The sequence below is a fragment of the Lactuca virosa genome, chromosome 2 (genome assembly GCF_052849685.1).
Source record: "Lactuca virosa cultivar CGN04683 chromosome 2, Lactuca_virosa_CGN04683_v6, whole genome shotgun sequence".
Lineage (NCBI taxonomy): Eukaryota > Viridiplantae > Streptophyta > Magnoliopsida > Asterales > Asteraceae > Lactuca > Lactuca virosa.
This window is the reverse complement of record NC_136427.1, coordinates 217,131,607-217,141,464: the sequence shown is the minus strand read 5'-3', so window position 1 is coordinate 217,141,464 and position 9,858 is coordinate 217,131,607.

The window sequence follows — 9,858 nt, the reverse complement described above, 5'->3', positions numbered from 1 at the left end:
CAGATTATGTGGTGCTCCAGAAGTAATTAACATTGAATTAATCATGTTTTTCAATGTTCTATTCTTCCTTTCTGCCACTCCATTTTGCTGAAGAGTATATGGAGCAGTTGTTTGATGTATAATACCATTTAAGGAACAAAATTCAGCAAAGTCTTTGGATTCATATTCTCCTCCTCGATCAGACCTTAGAATTTTGATCTTTTTGTCAAGTTGATTTTCAACTTCAGCCTTGTAATTCTTAAAATAATTCAAGGCTTCATCTTTGGTATTTAACAAATAAATATAACAATACTTGCTGCAATCATCAATAAAAGATATGTAATAATTCTTTCCTCCTCTTATAGGTGTTGCTCTAAAATCACATAAATCAGAGTGGATTAAGCCAAGTATTTCATTAGATTTTTCAACTGATTTATGAGGATGTTGTGAAAATTTAGATTCTACACAAACCTCACATTTTCTGTTTTTATCTAATGTACATTTTGGTAACATGCCAAGTTTTGCCATTCTTTGAATATAACGAAAATTGACATGTCCCAAACGAGAATGCCACAAAATTGAAGGATCATGCATATACATAGAAGAGGGGCTAGTAGTGCCCATTATTTCATTAGCATTAGCATTGGTTACATCATTGCTTGGTGTTTCAACACCATAGTACAAAGGTAAGACACTAACTTTGAAGAGACCCTCACTAAGGTATCCTTTTCCAACATACACCCCACCCTTGGTGAGAACAAACTTATCAGACTCAAATACAAGTTTGAAACCTTTGTTACTAAGAATAGGACCAGAAATCAAATTCTTAGTAATTTCAGGAACATGCAAAACATCACTTAAAATGAGTTCTTTTTCAGAAGTCAGTTGCAGCTTCACTTTTCCCTTTCCTTCAACTTTTGCAGTAGAGCCATTCCCCATAAACATTGGTTCAGAATCCGAGACTTTCTGGTATGTAGAAAACATAGTTCGGGAGTTGCAAATGTGCCTTGTGGCTCCAGTATCAATCCACCAATCCACACAATTGCTAACCATGTTGGTTTGAATCACAGCAACAAACTGATTTGGTGATTCAACCATGTTGGCTTGACCAGAATTTCCTCCACCAGAACTACCACCATTGTTTCCATTGTTTCCTCCATTATTTCCTCCTTGACCCCTCCTGAATCTGCAATCTTTGGCCTTGTGTCCAATTTTGCCACAAACATAGCATGGACCAGAATTCTTCTTGAAATTCTTCTTGTTAGGGCCATGATTTTTGCCATCTTTGGAAGAGTTTTTGGAGCCTTGCTTCCCTTTCTTGTTGTTGTGTTTTGTCTTTGAAGTACTTGCTTCTCCAACAAAGTTTGCACTTGGTTCCAAGGAATTTGCATCTGCCTTCTCATTCAATCTGTTATCTTCTTCCATACGAATTCTCAACACAAGTTGATCAAAACTCATGTCATCAGTTAAGTGTTTAAGATATAATTTGAAATTCTTCCAAGAAGGAGGAAGTTTTTCAATGATTGAACCAACAAGAAAGTTAGAGTTTATACCCATACCTTCAACTTCAAGATCATGTGCAATGACTTGAATTTCCTCCACTTGTTTGAGGACAGATTTGGTATCCACCATCTTGAAATTCATGAACTTTCCAATCACGAATTTCTTGGAACATGCCACTTCTGTTTTATATTTCTTTTCCAGTGATTCCCATATCTCTCTTGCAGTAGTGATGGTAGAGTAGATATCATAGAGGGAATCATCCAGGGCATTTAGAATATAATTTCTGCAATTATATTCATTTGTGTTCCAAGTTTCCACAGCCCTTTGGTGTTCTGCCAATTGGGCTGCAGTGGGTGGTGTTACTCCTTCTGCAGTAGTTGTCCCAGTGGGAGGAGAGGGAGAATCATCAGTGAGAACATTGGAAACATGAAGAGTTGTTAGATAAAACAACATCTTTTGTTGCCATCTCCGAAAATCTGAGCCTTTGAATTTCTCAGGCTTTTCCACATGTGTTTTGATGATGGAATTTTGATCCATTCTTCACTCTTTGATTTCTGTCTTAGATTGTTATAAGAGAAGTATACAATCAACAAGAGTAATAGAAATAAAACAAACGAAATTGAAATATATATATATGTAATATACAAGAATCAGTTTACAGAAAACATACTTGAAGATTTATGTTTACAACAGAAACACAAAACGAAAGTATGTAGATTGAGGCCTGCAAGTTGCAGTGTCCTAAGACAGAAATTTCTCTGGTAGGGATCTGTCTAAAGGATACAACAATCAATCCAAGAAGTACTCTTGAATCTGTCGAAATTTCTATGTCCCCTTCATCTTCAGGAAGAACGAATTTTGAAGAGAATTTGTGGTGATTGTTTCTGTGACCCCTTACAAATGACAGAAATCATGTATTTATAGGTATTGATTATGACAGTTAAAAACTGTCAAAACCGAAAATAACTTCCAAATACCTGTCATTCAGTGATTACGAATTTAATGAAAATAAAGAATAAAAATTAATTTCGTAATTAAAAGTTATTTAATTAATCAGGAAGACCCCAAGAGCCCCAAGGCCCAAGGCCCATCTTTTGACCATTAAATATTCTCTTGATATTAGCCTATTTTGAGTCCAATTAGGCTAATCCAACACCACAACCCAAGCCCAATATGCTTAACCCATTACTTGACCCATTTAATTAAATGAGTGGGACAAGACATATAAGGTGGGAGAAGGTTTTCTCTTCCACCAATGTGGGATAAGTCCCACATTGTTAGGCAAAGTTCCAACATATTAATCACCAAAGTATGTTTTAATCACCAAAGTATATTTGTTGAAGGGATCGGTGAAGAAGTTAAATGGCGTTTAAACCATCATACATTAGCGAAGTGAAAATACAATGTGTATGTTGAAAGATTTCTAAGGGTTATAAGATAACACCAACACTTTCTCTTGTGCAAGAAAAGGAGGTGCAAATTGTAACATACACGTTCAGTTATCATGTTATGTAATTTTAAAAATGAATAATATTATGAAATATTATATGAAATTTGAGTATTGAGTTCTAACAGATGGTTTTTACTAGAAATGGAGTAAAACTATATTTAGAATCAATCGGAAAATATTGGAACTCTTATGAGATTCCAATCAAAAGATAAATATCGAAATTTAATGAAAATATAAAATTTGAAATAAGTAAAATTTTATTATTGAAAGTTGTAGATAATTTCGTTAGAAACATTTAGGCGAAAACCTCATCGAAATTCGAGTTATAATGAAGAAGTTATGACCAGTCGAAGATCCACGACAAAACCAGTACGGCACCGAATGACGTAAAAAGTGAGTTTTTGATAAACTACTTTTTTAGCCTTGGTGATCTAAATGAAAGTCACAGTATTTTTTAAACCGAGAATTTTCATAAAAAGAACGCCCAAATCTGACATCGTATGAGGAAGTTATGATTTTTCTAAGTTTCAGCTTAACAGTAGACAGCTAAAAACTTGAATTTTAGATCGAGTGATTTTTAGCCGACACAACCTAAACGAGAATCGAAGGTCTCGTCAATAGGGGTGTTCGTTTGGATGGATCAGTTTGATCCAATCCAATCAAGTGAATCCAAATTGATTTCGGATTTCAAAACATGGATCCGAATAGTGCAACCTAAATTCAAATCTGATCCGATCCGATCCAATTACATTTCGGTTGGATCGATTTTTATAATTCGGTTTTTAAAAACTAAAGCATTTTAAAACGACATATAATTATAATATTACCGAATTTTACACAAGAAGCAAAAACAAATTATTTAGTTACGATTTGAAATTTATTAACAACTATTAAGTAACCACTTGGGTTGTGCAGACTTGGTAAGGCATGTGGAAGATATGGTGGATAACCTATTGACCCATGCTCAAATCCTGGCACCACTCAGCCCTTGTGGCCATGGAGGTTCGCCTGCAGTGACTCCAGGGCATGAGGCAAAGCCTCATGTTTGCAGCGGTGGATTAGTCTGTAACGCCCCATTTCTGGTATGTGATTTAAATAAAGTAATTTTCATTTCTTAAGGGGTACTCGACGAGTCAGTAGCCCGACTCGTCGAGTAGAGGCGGGATTTGCACGCGATTTAAGTTGGCGACTCGACGAGTCCATATTCCCGGACTCGGCGAGTCTGCCAGTCTGGATGAAACCCTAATTTCAAGGGTTTGCACCCTATTTAAACATCTTATGTGCCCCAAGACCAGCCTCCCTCACCCACAAAGAGTCCCATACGAAACCCTAGTCGTTCTTAAGCATTTTTTGGAGCATTTTCTCACCTGTGAAGGTTTTAGTGCATCTTGGGGATTTGGGGAAGAAGAGAGAAGAGAAGTATTCAAGGGGGGCAAGTAGATCCGGACTTCTGGTTGCATTTCAATCCCCTTTGAGGTATCAAGCTCGAATCTTTGCTTATTATCAATTAGATCTCTTGAGAAGTTTGCTCTTGTTGATTTTGAGCCCTTTCTAGACCTTAGGGTCGAATTAAGAGTTAATATGTTGAATGGACTTCAGATCTAAGCTTTCCAGATCCTCTTAAGCTCAAGGTTGCCACCTTTATTGAGCAAAGTTTCCATTCCAAGCTTAGATCTCTTCTTTTAGCTTATTTTGGGTATTTGAGCTTCATATTAGCATGCATGCACGTAAAGTTAGAAACTTTACGTGAAAAACCAGCCCTAGGGGCCCAGATCTATGAATGGATTGCACTGGATTCGAGCAGAATCGACTGTTTAGTAATGACATGCATGGGACTCGGCGAGTCGTTCTTCAGACTCGACGAGTCGAGTCGCGAGTCCCCGTTTTTCCCCATCTGAGAGTTTAAGGTGGAATCAGTGAGTAGGTAATGGACTCGGTGAGTTAAAGCTCAGACCTAGTAGTGGAGGGACTCGACGAGTTGTTCATACAACTCGGCGAGTCAAGGACTGATCTCATTCATAGGATGAAGGAGGACTCGACGAGTTGTTCATACAACTCGGCGAGTCAGAGGAAGATGAACTAGATGTTAGTATCAAAGAAGAACTCGTCGAGCCCTTGCCAAACTCGACGAGTAGAAGCGGGTAGAGGATTAGAAAGAATGATAGGGACTCGGCGAGTTGGCGGCCCAACTCGGCGAGTCCGGTCAACTGAAAGTTGACTTTGACCAGGGGTAAAATAGTCATTTTACCCTGAGAGTAGTTATCAGTATCTGATTTAGTGTTTATGGGATTTGTAGCCGGGGAGTTCCAGAGCAGCAGTCAGACAGTTTCAGATTTAGCATCTCGGCAGCCAGCATTACGAGGTGAGTTTCCTTCCAGTAGGAACGGGTCTACGGCCACAATGCCGGCCCGTTTAATTAGCAGTAGTTCCGAACTTCGGTCCGATGCAGTAGTTCAGTGTGCTTGATGTCTTTGTGATTCAAGCATTTCTTTGTATTATGTGTTCCGGGATTCGGTCCGATGCAGTATGGTATCTGTGTTTATGCTAGTAGTTATGATTATGATATGCTATGTTCAGTCAGTTCCGGACTTCGGTCCGATGCAGAGGGCAAGGCCCTGGTTAGTTCCGGACTTCGGTCCGATGCAGTTTCCGGACTTCGGTCCGATGCAGAGGGCAAGGCCCTGGTTAGTTCCGGACTTCAGTCCGATGCAGTTTCCGGACTTCGGTCCGATGCAGAGGGCAAGGCCCTGGTTAGTTCCGGACTTCGGTCCGATGCAGTTTCCGGACTTCGGTCCAATGCAGTGGGCAAGGCCCAGTAGTTGATTTATATGTTATTGTATGGTATGTGGTAGTTTGGGGGAGCTCACTAAGCTTTGTGCTTATAGTTTCAGTTTTTGGTTTCAGGTACTTCCGCTAGTAAGGGGAAGAGCTCGGGATGATGGCATGGCACACACCACAGCTTCAGTTAATCCTGGGAGTTTTATTCGGATATTTTGATATGTTTTGACATCAGTTGATTTGATAAATTTATTATGACATTTTGAGACGCATGATCCATGGATTTATCTTTTAATGTTTGATATTATGGTTTAGTAGAGTTTTCAAACGAAAATTTTTGGGTTGTATTTTTGGGATGTTACAAGTTGGTATCAGAGCCTTGGTTTGAGGGATTCAGGCACACTTTCGGGTATGACTGGACTCAAACTAAGGAAATGGTAAAAGATTTTCAAAAGAAAAATGTTTTCGAAAGAATTTTTGAAAAATAAACTTAAAAAGAAAAGAGTTTTGAGAAAAGGAAAAGGGTGTGGTGCATGCGATCAGCCGAGCTCAAGTAAGTACTCCCAAATTACCCATACAAGTTTATGTTATAATTATCAGTCCCAGTTTCAGTAGAACGGCATGCTAGAATAGGACTAAGGATCTAGGAGGATGCCTTATGTGCCTGTTATATGCGTTTCGGCTTACTGAGAATTGCATGCTAGTATTGAGTAGACAACAGTAGGATAGCCTGTTTAGGTTCTGCCTGATAGTATGAGCTTAGCATTGTATGCTAGTACAATTTCTCGTTATGAGGATAGATTTGCTTGAGTAGTTTCCTGTGTCCGAATGCTGCTTGTTTCGTGCTTTGTAGGACTCGGAGTGATGGGAGTCAGCCATTAGGTGAATACGTCACGTCACATGTGATCAGGGTTGAATAATCTCAGAGTGCTGGATTTGGTCCTATTGCGCAGCTCTCGTTTGAGTCTAACCGTTGTAGGGACGAGTCTTTTACTCGAAGGATTATCTGAGCCTCGTCACATGTGATGGTATTCAGGTGATGGCTAATTGGCATTACAAGGAGGCCTTCAGCAGCTGAGGACTGGATTGAGTGGAGTCAGAGATTTCCCTAGGGCAAGCCTAGGATGAGAGTAGCAGAGATCAGTAGCAGTAGAAGTGACTTGGTGGAGTCTAGGCAGTACTTGAGGAAAGTACAGATAGATGTGGAAGGTAGTATGGGCCCGTACTACTGAAAGCAGAGGGTCCGTACTTGAACCAAAGAAAACTGAGATGAGACCAGGAAACTTGTAGTAGTAGTGATCCCTCGAGATATATCAGTGTTCCTGACGTTTATTATGATGTGTTTTCAGAATAGTGGTTTTACGCCCTAGACCAGCAGTCGGCAGTTCAGGTGTCGGGGAGGGATCAGGATCAGGCTCGGGGGCCGAGCATTTGGACGAGCAGACTAGGGAGTTTCTCTCTTCAGAGATTACTCGCATCATACTTGAGCAGACTCCTGTGATCTTTGGTTCGATCAAGGAGGGTATTTTGGAGCTGATGGATGAGAGGTTGAGCACCTTTTGTGCCGATGTGGCAACCATGATGGGGTCGCGCACACTTACCTTCAGGGAGTTCCGGGCTTGTGGAGCTCCAGACTACCATGGGGCACGGGATCCCATTGCGAGTACCAGGTGGTTGGCGGATGTCGCCAATGCGTTCCGCACCAGCATAATCTCACCCAGACTACAGAGACAGTGGCAGAGATTACCGCCAAGTTCAGGGAGAGGGCTCTTCTCGTTCCTCAGTACGCAACTGATGAGGAAATGAAGAAGGCCCGTTATCATGAGATGTTGCGGAGTGATATCTGCCAGTTTGTGAGCCGGTCCAGCTGTAAAACGCTGGATGATATGATTGTGAGGGCTCGTGAGAGAGAGACAGATTTGGAGATGGAGAAGAAGAGGAAGCCAGAGGCGGCATCTGGCACAGGGAGTTCGGGCAAAAAGCCCAAGGTATCAGATCACAGATGTAGAGGATAATAGAGCCACAGTCGGTGTGGCAAGTGTGGGAGATTGCACGATGGGGCGTGCTGTTGGATTAGGTGTCGAAGCCCATAACTATAATTGTTATGTACTTGAATTGATAGTAGCAATGTCCTTTTTGGGTTGCCTTCAAACCTGGCAATTGAATAGGATAATTGTTGGAGAGAGAAGAATGATTTATTAATTTATTGCTTGGTTAATAAATTAATAATCAAGATAAATGATTTATTAATGTATTATGGATATAATATATTAATTAGAAATCATATTGTTTAATTAATATTTAATCAGAAATTAATTTGGAATTAATTTTGGGATTAAAGGAATTAATTGAAACTGCAGGGACTAAAGGTGACAATGTTCAAAAGTTGTGCATTGAGCATTATAGAACCTCCCTTAGAGGTGGGGAACGAAATCTAGAGTATCCTAGGGTTTCCTTGGGCTCTAAGGGTGCCTTGGAAGCCTTAGGGAGGAAGTTAAGGGATTAGGGTTATCTAAGATACACCTGCCTTATCCTAAACCTTCCTTATCACCTATATAAACCCCTATAGGGTTGGATTTCGAAAAAGGCACTCCAAGAAAGGCTAAGGGATGAAATTCTACTCTACTTCTCTCTCTCCATAGTAATCCTTGGTTGCTAGGTTTGTTTGTGAGCCATTAGAGGCGCGACACTTGTGGCGCTTGCTACCAAACTTCAAGATCTTCAAGGATTTGATTGTTATTACAATATAACAATCAAGGTATGTATCCTAACCCTAATTATATGTTAATTTCGAAAATTACATGTGCCTCCTAGGGTTTCTAGTTTTTGTGTTCAATGCTTGTATGTCTAATAGTGAAAACATAGATCCTCACCTTAGGGTTGCATGCACACATAGGATTGTTTGTTATGTACAAAACCCATCAGTGGTATCAGAGCGTATGGTTTTTGTTTTCAATTAGATTTGGTACATTTGATTGAACTAGACAAAATTAGGGTTTATGGCTATTAAACCCTAAGGCCTTTAAATTTTCGCAAATTAGGGTTTAAGAACCCTATTTTTCGAAAATCCCTAAGGGTTTTCAAACCCTTTCCTTTGGCCACCTTGGAGTCGAAATATAGGGTTTCCTAACCCTAGGGTTTTTGATTTTTAGGCAAGTTTGAAAGCCTTGCCTTCCACTCCAAGCAGAAGATTTCGAAATCTAAGGAATCTGTTAGTAGGTTGTTATTTTTGGTAATTATCTTGTTAATTGTTTAATTGGATAATTAAAGATATCCCTGCCTAAATTTCAAAATCCATGGATATAGGATTAAATTAAGTTAATATATTTAATTTAAATTGGTAATCCTTATTTGATTTTTTAATTTAATTAATTGTTTAATTTTTGAATAATTATTAAATAAAAATAGTTCAAATTACACCCTTATGGTTTTATTAAAAGTTTAATTAAAAGAGAAAATTAATAAAACCACCTAGTATTTTAAAAGTATAAAATACACCCTTATACTATATATATATATATATATATATATATATATATATATATATATATATATATATATAATTAAAAGTCTAATATTATATATGTATAACTTAAACTGCTACTCTTACCGTTAGTAGGCTTCATTCACGAAGCCGATCTATAAGGGGGGTATAAGGTTATGGCCTATAAAATGGCCATTTAATGGGTGTCCACTCTCACCCACCGCTTCCTTGATTGGTGGAGGGTCGTTAGCCGAACGGGTAGGATAGGGCAAATCCTCTCCTCATTAAAAGTATAATGAATAAAGTAACTAAATGTTTTTATCAAATTCCCAATCTTAGTTACTTTAGGAAAAAGTGAAATCGATGCAATTCCATGGAATTACACTTTGTACCCTTGTTGAGACGTTAGTGGAGCGTGTGTGGTTAATCGGCACACTAAATGGGTTCTAAGAAAAGGTAGCGAAGGGTGACTCGGTGTTTGTCATAGTTCGATGGAGCGTGTGTGGTTAACCGGCACATCGAATAGGTGACTGTAACATTGGGGGCACCATGTAAGTTTGCATGGTTATTCACACCCTGTTTTGTGATCCTCGGCATCCCAGTCACAAATTGAGGGGCATATCAAGATTTAAACATGTCATTGAAAAGTTCAATGAATCTCAAA